This window comes from Coenobita brevimanus, chromosome 94, assembly GCF_032717465.1.
Source record: "Coenobita brevimanus isolate Jiangsu-jjx chromosome 94, ASM3271746v2, whole genome shotgun sequence".
NCBI lineage: Eukaryota > Metazoa > Arthropoda > Malacostraca > Decapoda > Coenobitidae > Coenobita > Coenobita brevimanus.
Window position 1 is genome coordinate 43,338,251 of NC_137047.1, and position 13,348 is coordinate 43,351,598.

Here is a 13,348-nt window from a genome sequence, read left to right on the forward strand (position 1 = left end):
TCTGATTAACTCTTGCCCTGCCTTTACTGTCCAGCCCTTGCTGCTATACATGACTGTATTCCCTATCGTTCACTAACTAGCCAGCCTAAAGTTTTGTCTGGCCATCTCTTTTGTGCAATGGCCACTACTATGTGGGATGGTCTTGTGTTTCCACTCATTAGGCTCATTTATTGTATATTTACCTTGTTATGTAAATATAAATAAATATGTTCTGAAATTCACAGTCCTTTTGCCCAAAACCAAATGTCAAACAACAACTTAAAAGCCTCTTCCCTTCCACAAAACACCACAAACAGATGTTGAGAATGTGTATTAATAGCCACAGTACAGCATAAACAGTGATAATATTACTATTACAACAGAAGAGTGTGACTTATCTGAGAATACCTGTGTGTAAAGAGAAAGATCACAGCACTAGCAGAACCATGACCTGTGCCAGAGGTATGCAGACAGCTCTGGCTGACTGTCCCACCTGAGAAGCTCCTGCCTCCACCACCCTCACACCACATTCACGTACCACATCACTTACATCAGCTGTAATATAATCATTATTAGGTAAGCTCAAGCAACATTTCATCTGAATTTCTTATCAGATTATGTACAGTAATAAAGATAACAGAAAGGGGAAAACAAGCAAACCAAGATGGAGATAAAAATATTGATCACAGTACGAGCTGAAAGGTCCAACAAAATGGACCAACATACTGTACTGCATGTTTGGGGGGACAACATACTGTACTGCATGTTTGGGGGGACAACATACTGTACTGCATGTTTGGGGGGACAACATACTGTACTGCATGTTTGGGGGGACAAGTTAACATGGGGGGACAAGTCAAAATAACACAAGCTAAACTTATCATCATCATCTAATCCTATGTCACCCCATGGGGAGCATAGGAGTCCAGGGCTAGGCAAGTTGGTCCTGACATTTAAGATGAGAGTGACCAGCCTCACTCATCCCTGAGTGGCATTACATGAGCAATAAACCCCAGCCATCCCTTGGATATAAACCTTCACCGGCTCAATCCGATTGGAGCCCCTTAACCCTTACACCGCGGGCATGTTTCCCAATGTTTTGCGTGTCCCGCGGGGTTATTCGTGCTCCAACAGACTCTCAAAAAATATTTGCCAAAAATCAGTTATTAGTCCTACAATATTAAAATTACATATGCATATGGCACATACCTTCAGCTTTCTCCTGGGATGTTTGTTGAGCGTTCGTCGATTACCGTAGGACTTGTGGAGATCTCTGAAGTTGGGTAAAAAAGTCTCCACTTTACACTTCCCGACAACCCGTAATATGATTACCACAGCCAGATATTAACACTATAAACACTACTCTATGATTATCAAGTAGTTTGGGATCCATACTCCAAAAAAAAAAAAAAAAAAAAAAACACTGTGAATGCAATGAAAATTACGAGCGCGTATGACCTTCCCACTTGCGCTCGTTCGCCGCTGGTGTTCTGTCATTTATTATTCATAAAAACACTCACACTTTATATTTCTATTACTATATAACACTTATATATATCTACAGTCTTTATCCATAAGTTTCCTTCAGTAATAGTAGTTTATTGTCACTGTAGGCATTCAATTTCTTTCAGTAAAATACGTAGCATTCACTTTCTCGTCCTGTATACTAGCGTTGGGAGTGAATCTGTCACTTTCACCTTCACTCTCATAACTCATAGTATTCAGACATGCTAGAGTGAAACTTTCACTTTCATTACTCTTAGGGTATATACTCGTATTCTTATAATACTACTCATTTACATTTCTATTTACGTTCTCTATTTTATTTACGTTATTTACATTTCTATTTTATTTACACTGTGTTATGCACTGTCACTTGAAGTAACTTATAAAACTATTTTCCACTGTTCATGTGGCCCTTTTCCTCACAGAACCACAAATCTCACCCTCCACCGATATATCTCCATTTTGTTTTCCCGGTTACCATCTCCTTACAAACTTTCGAAACAAGGGCGGCACCTGTTGTTATATCAAATCCCAATATGCAGTTGACACTATTTTAAACTTCACTTCATCCAGTTTTGATTACTCATTATATAAATTAAATTGCCAAAACATTACCAAATATATCTGTGTAGTTTATCATTCCCTCAATGCTTCTTCGGAACCCAGTGTATTTGATTCCATATCCACTCAGTTGAGTAACCTTGACCTTGCCCTTGGCAATGAAATTACCATTTTGGGTGATTTTAACATACACAATGTTGAATGGTTATTGCATTCTGCCCGGACTGACGACGCTGGTCTAGAATGCGAGCTGTTTGCAGAATCGTTTAATCTCACCCAGTTGGTAAAGCAACCAACCAGAATACCTGATAATCCTGACCATAATGCCCATCTCTTGGATTTATTCTTGACAAATAATCCAGATCAATACAGGATAGAGGTACTGTCACCACTTGGATCCTCTGACCACAATCTCATCAAAGCCTCATTAGTTAACCCTCCTACACCTCCCCATTCTGAACCTGTCAGGGTGACCCGATGGCACTTTGACAGGGCAGACTAGGATGGATTTAGAAATTATCTTGCTGATGTTCCATGGCAGTCTTTCTTCTCTAGTGATCCCAATTCTACCCAGTCCCACATCTGCGACTTAATACTAGCTGGTATGGATTTATTCATACCAAGTCAACAATTCAATAAAAGATCAAACTCTCCAAAATGGTTTGATGGCAATTGTGCCAGAGCAACAGCCCAAAAGTCATTAGCATATAACTCTTACTTAAAATAAAAAACATCTGAATCACTCTCCCAATTTACAATTGCTAGAAATCATGCAAAAGCTGTATTAAATCTATCTAAATCAAACTTTCTTCAAAAGCAAGCATCAAAACTACTTAACAACCCTAATGACAATAGAATATTCTGGTCAACTCTTAATTCTTTCAATAATAATTTTAACAAGTCATCTTCCATTCCCCCACTAAAATCTTCAGATGGCAATATTCCAAATGACCCACGTGGGAAAGCAGATATCTTTGCTAGTACCTTTGCAAGAATCTCTACCATAGATGATACCAGCCAGAATGTCTCAGTACTGGAACTTGATTCTCCCGAAATTGCCCCACTTAAAATACAGACAAGATACGCAAAATCCATCCTAGACAATTTACCTACCAACAAAGCTCCAGGCCCAGATGGAATTCCGCCAATTGTTTTGAAAAAGTGTTCCCCTGAACTTGCCTCTGTCCTAGCTAAGTTATTCAGACTATGCATACGTACTTCTTTATTCCCAAATTCATGGAAAGAAGCCAATATCCATTTACAAAGTCTAATATCTCTACCTCTCAACTCAGTACAGCCATCTCCATAAATCAAGATCTATCTACAATCAGTGAATGGGGACAAAACAACCTTGTCTCTTTTAATGCTAGTAAAACTAAATTCAGTTTACTAATAGACAGATATTACCAAATTCGTACATTACCTTCAGTGCTACTAATATTCCCATCTCCAAAAGTATTGAAATTCTTGGTGTCTCACTTAACAGTTCCATCAGCTGGACCTCTCATGTCAGATCACTTGCTAAAACCGCCTCAAAGAAACTTGGATTATTGTACAGAGTCCATAACTTCTTCGCTGATAAGCAGTTAGCTATAATTTATAAGAGTCATATGCGCTCTCAGCTTGAATATTGCTCACCCTTGTGGAATGGTTGTGGAGAGGTTGCATTAAGACAACTACACAAAATTCAGAATAGAGCTGTTAGAATCATTAACAACCCTGCCATTACATATAAACTACCTCCCCTGCAAGTAAGAAGGAATGTTGCCTCCCTTGCATTATTTTACACATATTTTTTTGGCAAATGCTCAGACGAAGTTGCGTCCATGGTGCCACCTCTCCATGCCTTCCCTCGTGCTACACGGGCATCTGGTAGCGCTCATGACTGGAATGTCACTCAACCATATTGCAGAACTTCTGCCTATCAGAATTCTTTCATTCCCCGAATTGCATCTCTCTGGAACTCGCTTCCCCAGAGTTGTTTTCCTCCAAATTTCAACCCACAACTGTTCAAGTCCAACTGTTACAGATATTTTATGAACAGAGGACACCAGTAATCTGGTGTATGGATTATTTTTTTTTACCCATTTGTTTTTCCTTCCTCCGTTCTGTTATTTATAAAAATAAAAAAAATAAAAAAAATTACATTCATTACTTTCACTTGCTGTTTACACATTATTTACAATTCCACTTGCACTGTTTTACTCAATAGAAAGATCGTAGTCACTCTTTTACCAATTGTCAGCCCTTTACCTCTTTCCACACGAGGTTTAGTATGGGGTAAAGGTCACAGGGCCCTTTGCATGCGGGTGAAAAGTGGCTGAAGTTAGCAGGAGCAAACAGACGTACCTCCACATTGGAAGATGAGAGTGAACTGATAAGGGTGGGCCGGGGTGGTGGCCTACCTAGGGAAATTCATTACTACCAATGTTAGCCTCTTGACACAGCTAATTTATAGCAGTGAAATGATTGGCAGGAAATCTAGACAATACATTATAAATTAGGTAGTTCCAGGTGAATGTAAATATCACTTAGGCTTCTCCCTTCCCTCCTTATATGTATATTTATTACAAAAATAGATTATACGGCATATTTCAAGGGGAAATAAACAGCGAAAATTAGCGAATGAGTAAACGTGAGGTGTTGTCATGTGATAATTAGCCAATTCTAGGTGTATGGCACTCTCACATACCTTATTTCTTTCTTGTGTATATTATTTGGTATAAGAATAGGGCATAGGGCTTATTTCAATGGATGAAATCAGTGAAAAATTCCAGGGAAGATTTACTTAGCGTAGCACGGCCGGGCAGACAAGAGGATAGGGTAATGGAGGGGAGGTAGGGAGGGGAGTCAAGAACGGGGAGAAATGGCTAAATTGTCAACAATGGATAGGAGTACAGATGAGATTAGGAGTGCTGACTAGTGTTGGACATTGGCAGTACTGATAGATGATACAAGCCCCCACTTGAAAGCCTGGGCGAATTCAAAATAACACAGAATCACAAAAGTGACGCCCCGCGGTATGATCCCTTGCTCCCAAGCATCACGAAAGTGACGCCCCACAGTTAAGGGGTTAATTACCCACTAAACCACCAGGCGCCATAATTTGATTATATGGTTACCACCCAGCATGGTAAACGGTTTCCTGGTGTACAAGTGTAATGACCGAACTGAAACTTGACAAATTAATCACGCTGGTCTGGCCGGGATTTGAACTCAGGCCCTCGTGCTTCATACGAGCACACGTTACCACTGAGCCAAAGAGAGAACAGGGAGTGTAAAGTCACCTGTAGGCAAAAGAAAAAGGAAAGAATGATTGAAGGAAAGACAGAAGAGGAAGGATGAATGGAAAGAATGAAGGAAAGAAAGACGGAAGAGGAAGGATGGAAGAGAGGAAAGGGTAGACACCTAAAGCAGCACTACATCGAGTGAGTGGATGGTGAGCGCCCCCACCTACCACTTACCCAAAAATTTATTTGAGTAAAATGAAATTATCCCCAACTACAAACACACACACACACACACATCTGTGTCCACGTCAATAGTATGGCGGTTAAGCAACAAATACAGTAGTATGATACATGATACATGGCTTTATATCATGTTCACTATTACTTACACCACTTATGTGAAAAATTCAGTAATATACCACATGCATCCCAGGCATTACCTAAAAAATTATTAGACTTACCCCACTTGGGCTGATTTACCCCTGTTCCCTGACCCCTGGTCTAGAAATACAGTAAGCTAATGAAAGCATGAGTACAAAAACATCAATAATGACAGGAAATCCATACAAATAAACAGGTATAGTATAACAAATGATTACTCATGACTTTCAAGACAAATCTGAGTGGGCACAGCATCCGATGGCAAAAAACACACATTCCATATAAAACATAAACAGGTGAAAGGAAAACTGCTCTCCACAGATATCAATAACTGTCATAAAGCTGACATGATAATCTTGCTGCAAACTCACAGCATTCTCTACAGCTTCCTCCATAACCTCCTCCTGTGCCCTGTGAGTGTTGTCCTCATCTTCAGCTTCCTCCTCATCGTCAGAATCTATCAACTGCTCAAAGTCCTCCGAGGTGAGGGGGAAGTTGAGCCGTAATGCCTCAGTACCCAAACTGCGTGTCAGTGTTGCAGTTTGTGAGGAGATTATGGTAGATTTGTTGCTGCTCTCCTCCTGGATGAAACACGAAAATAATTCACTATGAAATTTATTCGTACACTTTTTTTTTTTTTTTAGTAAATGCAAGGAAGAAGGAACCACAGCCTGAGCCCGTAAAACAGTCCCTTCCAAGAATAAAACAAAAACAATACAAAAGAGAGCCAAATTGAAGATCTGTTCATTTCAAGATGCCTTGACACACTGCATTTGAAAGACTGGAGATCATAGAAAGTAGGAAATACAAACAGAAGGAGACAGTTCCAGAGTTGACCTATTGCATAAATGAAGGACTGGGAGTAAAGGCTAACTCTTGCATTAGAGAGCTGGACAGAAAAGGATGAGAGTTTGTTGCTAGACAGGTGTGCTACGCACCCGTTGTAGAGGTGGAGGAATGCAAGCAGACAGGTCAGAGGAGCGGTGACCATTGAAGTAGCGATAGAACAGAGATAAAGATGCAACAGTGCGGTGAAGAGACAGAGGTTGAAGGGAGTCAGTAAGAGGAGGAGAGTTAATGAGACGAAAAGCCATTTACTCCACCCTATTGAGAAGAGCTGTACGTGGAGAGCCTCCCCACACATGAGAGTTGTACTCCACACGGGCAAATAAAACCCGTGTATAAAGTCAACAACCATGCAGGGGTAAAGAAGGCACAGAGTCGGCTTAGCACACCTAATCTCTTGGAAGCAGATTTTACATGAGATGCAATATGATCTTTCCAAGATAAGTCCAAGATACTGTTCATGTATGTTCATATCACTGTGTGTAATGTTTGAGATTTAAAACAATGAAGTAGTGAAAGTTTATAAGGAAGTCAGATATGCTTTACTCATGTGTCTCTGTGCCAGGGACATTTCTTGATACCTGATCAGCAATTTCTCTTGCTCTACTTTTCTACAAAATGGCAAAATCTTTGACAACAAGGACACCGAGTTTTTTCATAGGTCTGACATCCCTGAATCACACATACATGCAAGTCCCCTGCCCTATTACTGCCGTATGTCTGGAGACATCTTTACTACAGCAATCTTTATAGCCATCTTCATCCTTGTAATGACCAGGATGAAGATTCACATCTTTTCTATAAGAGTTTTGGCAACATTGTTCTTGTTCATACTGCTAAAACAACTACGCTGGTGGGATTATATGAACTGAAGTTCATTCATCATCTAATCCTATGTCGCCCCATGAAGAGGGTAGGAGCTTGAAGCTAGGCAAATTGGTCCTGACATTTAAGATGAGAGTGACCAGCCTCACTCATCCCTGAGTGGCATTATATGAGCAATAAATCCCAACCACCCCTTGGATATAAACCTGCACCGGCTCAATCCAATTGCAGCGCCTTAATTACCCACTAAACCACCAGGCGCCATTATCTGATTACTGTATATGGTTACCGCCCAGCATGATAAAAGGTTTCCTGGTATACAGGAAACCATTTGGCTTGTCACTCAGTGCAGAGTTACCTGTAGACGGAAGGAAGAGGAAAGAATGGAGGAAAGAAAGATAGAATAGGAACAAAGAGAGGAAAGTGCAGTCCCTGAGAGCAGCACAACATCAAGTGAACTGAGGTAGTGTTATATATTTGTTCATCATTATCATCATCATCTGGACCTCCCTTCCCACTCAAGGGCGGGGGTGAGGAGTAGCAGCGTCCAGACAGCCAACATTTACCCAATTCAATGGGCCACACTTCCATTCACCATCATGCACGCCCATGGAATCCAGGCTCCACCTGATAGGCCAAAAGATTTTGTCACGAACTGTAGCTTAACATACACCTTCACATACACCTATATTTGTTCATCACCATCATCATCATCATCATCATATTAATTCACATTACATTTGTCCAAACGTGAAAAAAGAAAGAAAGAAAAATACTGTCCTGTACATAAACAGGATCTCCTTCCCTAAGTGGCTTAAAGCAACATGGTGGTGTACTACCTAGCTTTTTGGGTATGTAAATATTGTTATGGACAATAATCTTAACCACAGTATTTGCCATAATCTTCCCTTCATAAATATAAGGATGATGGTAAATATAAAGTATACAAGCACTGAAACAAATCACACATGCTTCTTTGTGGGTTAGTACTTTTATAACTACCATTCCTTCTCCTAAGTATGCCTTATGTATAATGAAAGCATGAAAGCATTTCCAGGTCACAATTGGCATACAAAGCCACATACATCAACAATGGTCAAAAGCACTGACACACAACCAAGCACTCATAACGCTACTGTCACCAGCTGCAGCTCTTAGAATTACTGTACTATGAATAATCCTGGATGAAATATAAGTAGAATTTTATGAACAACAAAAAGAGTGAAGAGAATATATTGTAGCTAAGCAGCGATGCATACAAAAGCTACAAAAAATGGGGTACACCTGATCTTAGCATAGATAGATCCTGACCTTAATATAGGTGGCAGAGATGGATGAGTGGAGGGTGGAAGATTTAGGGGACTGTTCATCCCTGGTTAGGTTATCAGGTCGAAGGAGGGCAAAGTAGAGGACGTTACAGCACTAGGTCCGGGCAGTGTCAAGGCAGAAGTCTGCTAAGCTGATCTGTGCATAGCCCTGGAAAATGAAGTTTGTTTTTAAAATTATGCTGTAGGTTTTTAGTCACAATAAATCTTTCTTCTCCTTTTTTAATAGTTACCACATGATGACCATATTTATGCTAATATATTTTTGTCACTGTCCCTGGCCAGGCTCAAATTCTTGAATGAGGTGTTTGCACATCAAAGTCAACGTGCTGGGCTATTCCAAATCCACTTCTTCTTTAGTGTGAAACAAGCAGGGGTGTGGCCAGTCAAAAGTACGAATGGTGAAGTGGCACTGTTCAGAAATACCCGTTGTATGTATAGTCTAAATCAAACAAGGAAGTGGGCATTTTTTCTTCTCTTGCTTTTTACATTTATCCATCCATCATCCAATCCTACATTGCTCCATGAGGTGCGTACATTTATAAACTGAAGAACTTAAAAGCATCAGAAAAGGGGATAACTGCAGTAGGTCAGCTGGGCCATGCTAATCATCTCTTATAAGAGTATAACCACGTTATAAGATATCGATATGAAAGAAGACTTGTTTATGTAAATACATATAAAATATTAGTGTAACCTGACTGTTCCTAACTTAGAGCCAGAAATCTCCCTGGCTGGATACCAAACAATGTAAATCAGGGTTTTACTGTATATATATACCTATAGCTGCTGTATGTATATTGCACAGATTGCCAACAATAAATGTGTGCTGGGCCACACTGTGGTTACTCTAAAACACTTACCACACATTACACATTCAGTGTTTTGTTGGTGTCACTTACAGCCCAAACATTCACTTGTAAAGTTTTAGATGGCAGCTTCCCAGGTGCCACAGGAAAAGAAAAAGTCTCTCCAAAGGTGGGTGCCTCCATGTTACTGTTGAGGTGTGTACAACATGTGAAAGTTGCAGCACCAGCAGGACAAAGTTGCACTTTTATGCACCTGTAACATGATAAACAATTATTGCTTGTACAGAATATGATTGCATTATACTTCAAAAAGCAATACACTGTCAGTTCTTTACAAAGTGTATCAACACACAACTCACTAGACAGCCATAACGGTGATCAGTATCAAAGAGATTCCAAAAAGTTCAAAAGGTTTAGGACAGATTAGATGTGTTAAATAATAAATTAGGTAATGTACATCATTAATGGAATAGTCCAACACTATGGCTTGATGAACAGTAACCTACCAATCTTCATCATCATCATCATCATCCGGAACTCCTTTCCCACCCAAGGGCAGGGTGAGGAGTAGCAATGTCCAGACAGCCCAAACTTGCCCAGTCCAATGGGACACGCATCCATTCACTCATCATTCAAGCCCCCGGAATCCTGGCTCTATCGGATACACCAAAAAACATTCACCACATTCTGTAGCTTCCCACAAATGTATCCGATTGAGTCAATCCGGAAGCTGCCACGCTCACAAGGGGTGCCAAAATCCCTGATCATGCACTTCTCCTCACAACATTCATCCAGCCAGCTTGATCTCTTGTCAGTCCCTTAGCCTCACCGACGTCCAAACCTCTCTTCCTCACACACTCCTCCACCATATCTCTCCATCTTCTCCTTGGCCTACCTCGCCTCCTCCCTCCTTCAAATTCGCTCAGATATACCTTTTTCACCACTCTATTGTTATCCATTCTTTCCACATGACCATTACATCTCAGTACACTCTCTTCGATTCTGGTGTCCACCGACTTCCTCACTCCACACCTTTCACGAATCACATTATTTCGTATCCTATCCACCTTCTGTACTCCACATACATTCCTCAGCAGTCCCATCTCCACTGCTCTTACTCTTGACTTTCATTTTCATGCCACACCATAGTCTCACATCTATATGTTAAAGTTGGCACTAACACTCCCTCATGTAAGCCTTGTGCAGCTGCAACACTCAAGCCTCTGTTTCTTATCAAGGCCTTCATTGCACCAGCTACTTTTTTTCCTTGTGTTGCTCTACTTTCAACTTCTTTTGCACAGTTTCCTCTCTTTTCTATCACTGTACCCAGGTATTTGAACTCTCTCACCAATTCAAGTCTCTCTCTCCATTCACTGTAACATTACATTGGGAGTCACCTTCTCTCTCAATAACTATCACTTTACTCTTTTCTACATTTACTCTCAAGGCATGATGCTCACAAACATCAGCAAAACTCTGCACTGGCCTACCAAGTTCTTGTCCAGTATTTGAAAGCAGCACTGCATCATCAGCACACAACAAATTTGTGATATTCCATTCATCACCACTCATTACCAACACCATCCCGCTCTCCATTACTTGTGTTTTTACCTCTCTCATCACCCCATCCATATATATATTGAACAACCACGGGGACATCACACAACCTTGTCGCACGCCCACACTGATCGTAAACCATTCACTTAGATGCCCATTAACCCTTACACATGCTCTGCTACCATCATAAAAACTCTTGACAGCACCTAGCAGCTTACCATCTACACCATATATGCGCAAAACTTTCCACAAGCCCTCTCTGTCTAGTCTACTTTGTCGTATGCTTTTTCCAGATCCATGAATGCCATAAAAACCTTATGGTCCTTCTCACAAGCCTTCTCTGCTATCTGTCTAACTGCAAATACTTGATCCTCACATCCTCTGCCACTCCTAAAACCACCCTGTTCATCACTCACTAGGACTTCTGATATCTCTCTTACTTTCTCTGTAATAATTCTTCCATATACCTTCCCTACCACACTCAATAAACTTATGCCACGATAATTCTTGCACTCACATCACTCACCTTTATTTTTATACAGGGGTATAATCACAGCCTTTTTCCACTCTGCAGGCACAGTTTCACTCATTCATGCCTTTTTACATATCTCCAACAAGCACTTCATTCCACTCTCTCCACTACACTTAAGCATCTCTGCATACACCTCATCAACCCCAGCTGCTTTCCCATTTTTCAGCTGCTTCCTAGCACTATTCACCTGTGTGAGAGTCATGTCTCCTGGCACTGCATTCCTTCTCTGCACACCCCCCAAACCAATCATGTTTACAGCCGCTCTGCTCTCTCTATTCCCATTCATCAGGCTTTCAAAATATTCTTTTCATCTGGTCCTTACTTCATCTCCATGGGTTAATAATCTACCACCTGCATCCTTCACACCATCCCATTTCTTTCCGCTTTCACTTCTACATTTCCGCACCTCTTTCCAGAATAACTTCATATTTTCAGAGTAGTTTGCATTCATTTTTCTTCCCAGATCATCATTTACCTCCTTCTTTTTCCTCTTCACTAGTCTCTTTACATGCTTCTTGCTACCAATCATTTTTATGGTTATCTCATAAGAATACAGTACCCACCTTAGGCCTACATATTCTGAATTAAGATTTCATATTTCTGGAATACCAATTTATCCAGCTTGCTCTTTTAACAAAACATATAGTTATAAAAAATGTCTTCTCAAAGGACACTCTATAAACACTACAGTTTCTAGTGTAAAATACTAAAAATTCTCTCTCCACTGGAACAGAATAGTGGGTACAATACTGTACTCTGTTTACTGATGGTTCTTCTGAGTGTTTTAATCAGATGTCACTGTATAATATGACTAAAACCTGATGTATCCACTCCATTAATTACTTTGGCAGTAAGTCCTCTTCCTGTGTGACAACTATAACATTATTTTTACATTGTTTGACAAAATTTCCATTGGAAAGGTGGATGGCATAAAGCCTGCAAGACTGTAAACCTTGCTCCTACAACACATACACACACATCCTAGCCTATACTTACACTTTACAGCCTTCCTCTTTACTGTGCACCAGTAGCTTCCTTGCCAACTCAACTCCAACATTAACCCGCCCCGTCCCGACGACGTATGGGTACGTCACCATGATTTGCATTTGCCAGTCCCGGCGACGTACCAGTACGTCGTGCAATTGCAAGGTACCTAATTTGCACAATTTTCAATTTTCGCACGTGATTTTTCGTATGTATACACGGGACACCTTCCTCTATTCCTGTACAAGATACCAAGCAGGGACAATGCCTTACACTGCATAACCTCCCCCCTCCCCGCCTCACGCCATTGTCTTGGCAAAGGACCTGTTACCAGTGACCTGGCTAGTAAAGTTATTCAGGGCCAGAGTGATTCCCCAATCGATGACAATGTGGAGGACAATGTTTACATAGCATTAGAAGAAGAAACAGCCAGAAATAATGATCAGGTAGTGTGGCAAAAATAGGTCAGGTATGGTGATTAGTTAGTGAGTGAAACAATGCTTATAATGCCTTTATTACTGCTTGAAAACCAATATACTGTCATACTACATATACATTCGTACCAAGTAAATAAATAAATACCGTTTATGAGTGGATAAAATAGTTACCCTCCCATAGAACTCGTTTTCTTTGGTGCCAGCATGTTAGAAAACCCACTCAGGTAAGGAGGAACTCCTACCTGGATTGGGCACTTTAAACCTCAGGTGAGCGATTTCTCTATGAATTTTCGATGTTTCTCACCAAAAGCGAAGGTTTTAGCCAAAAAAAAAAAAATCGAAAATACCTCAGGACTGGGGGATGTCGGAGGTGCGG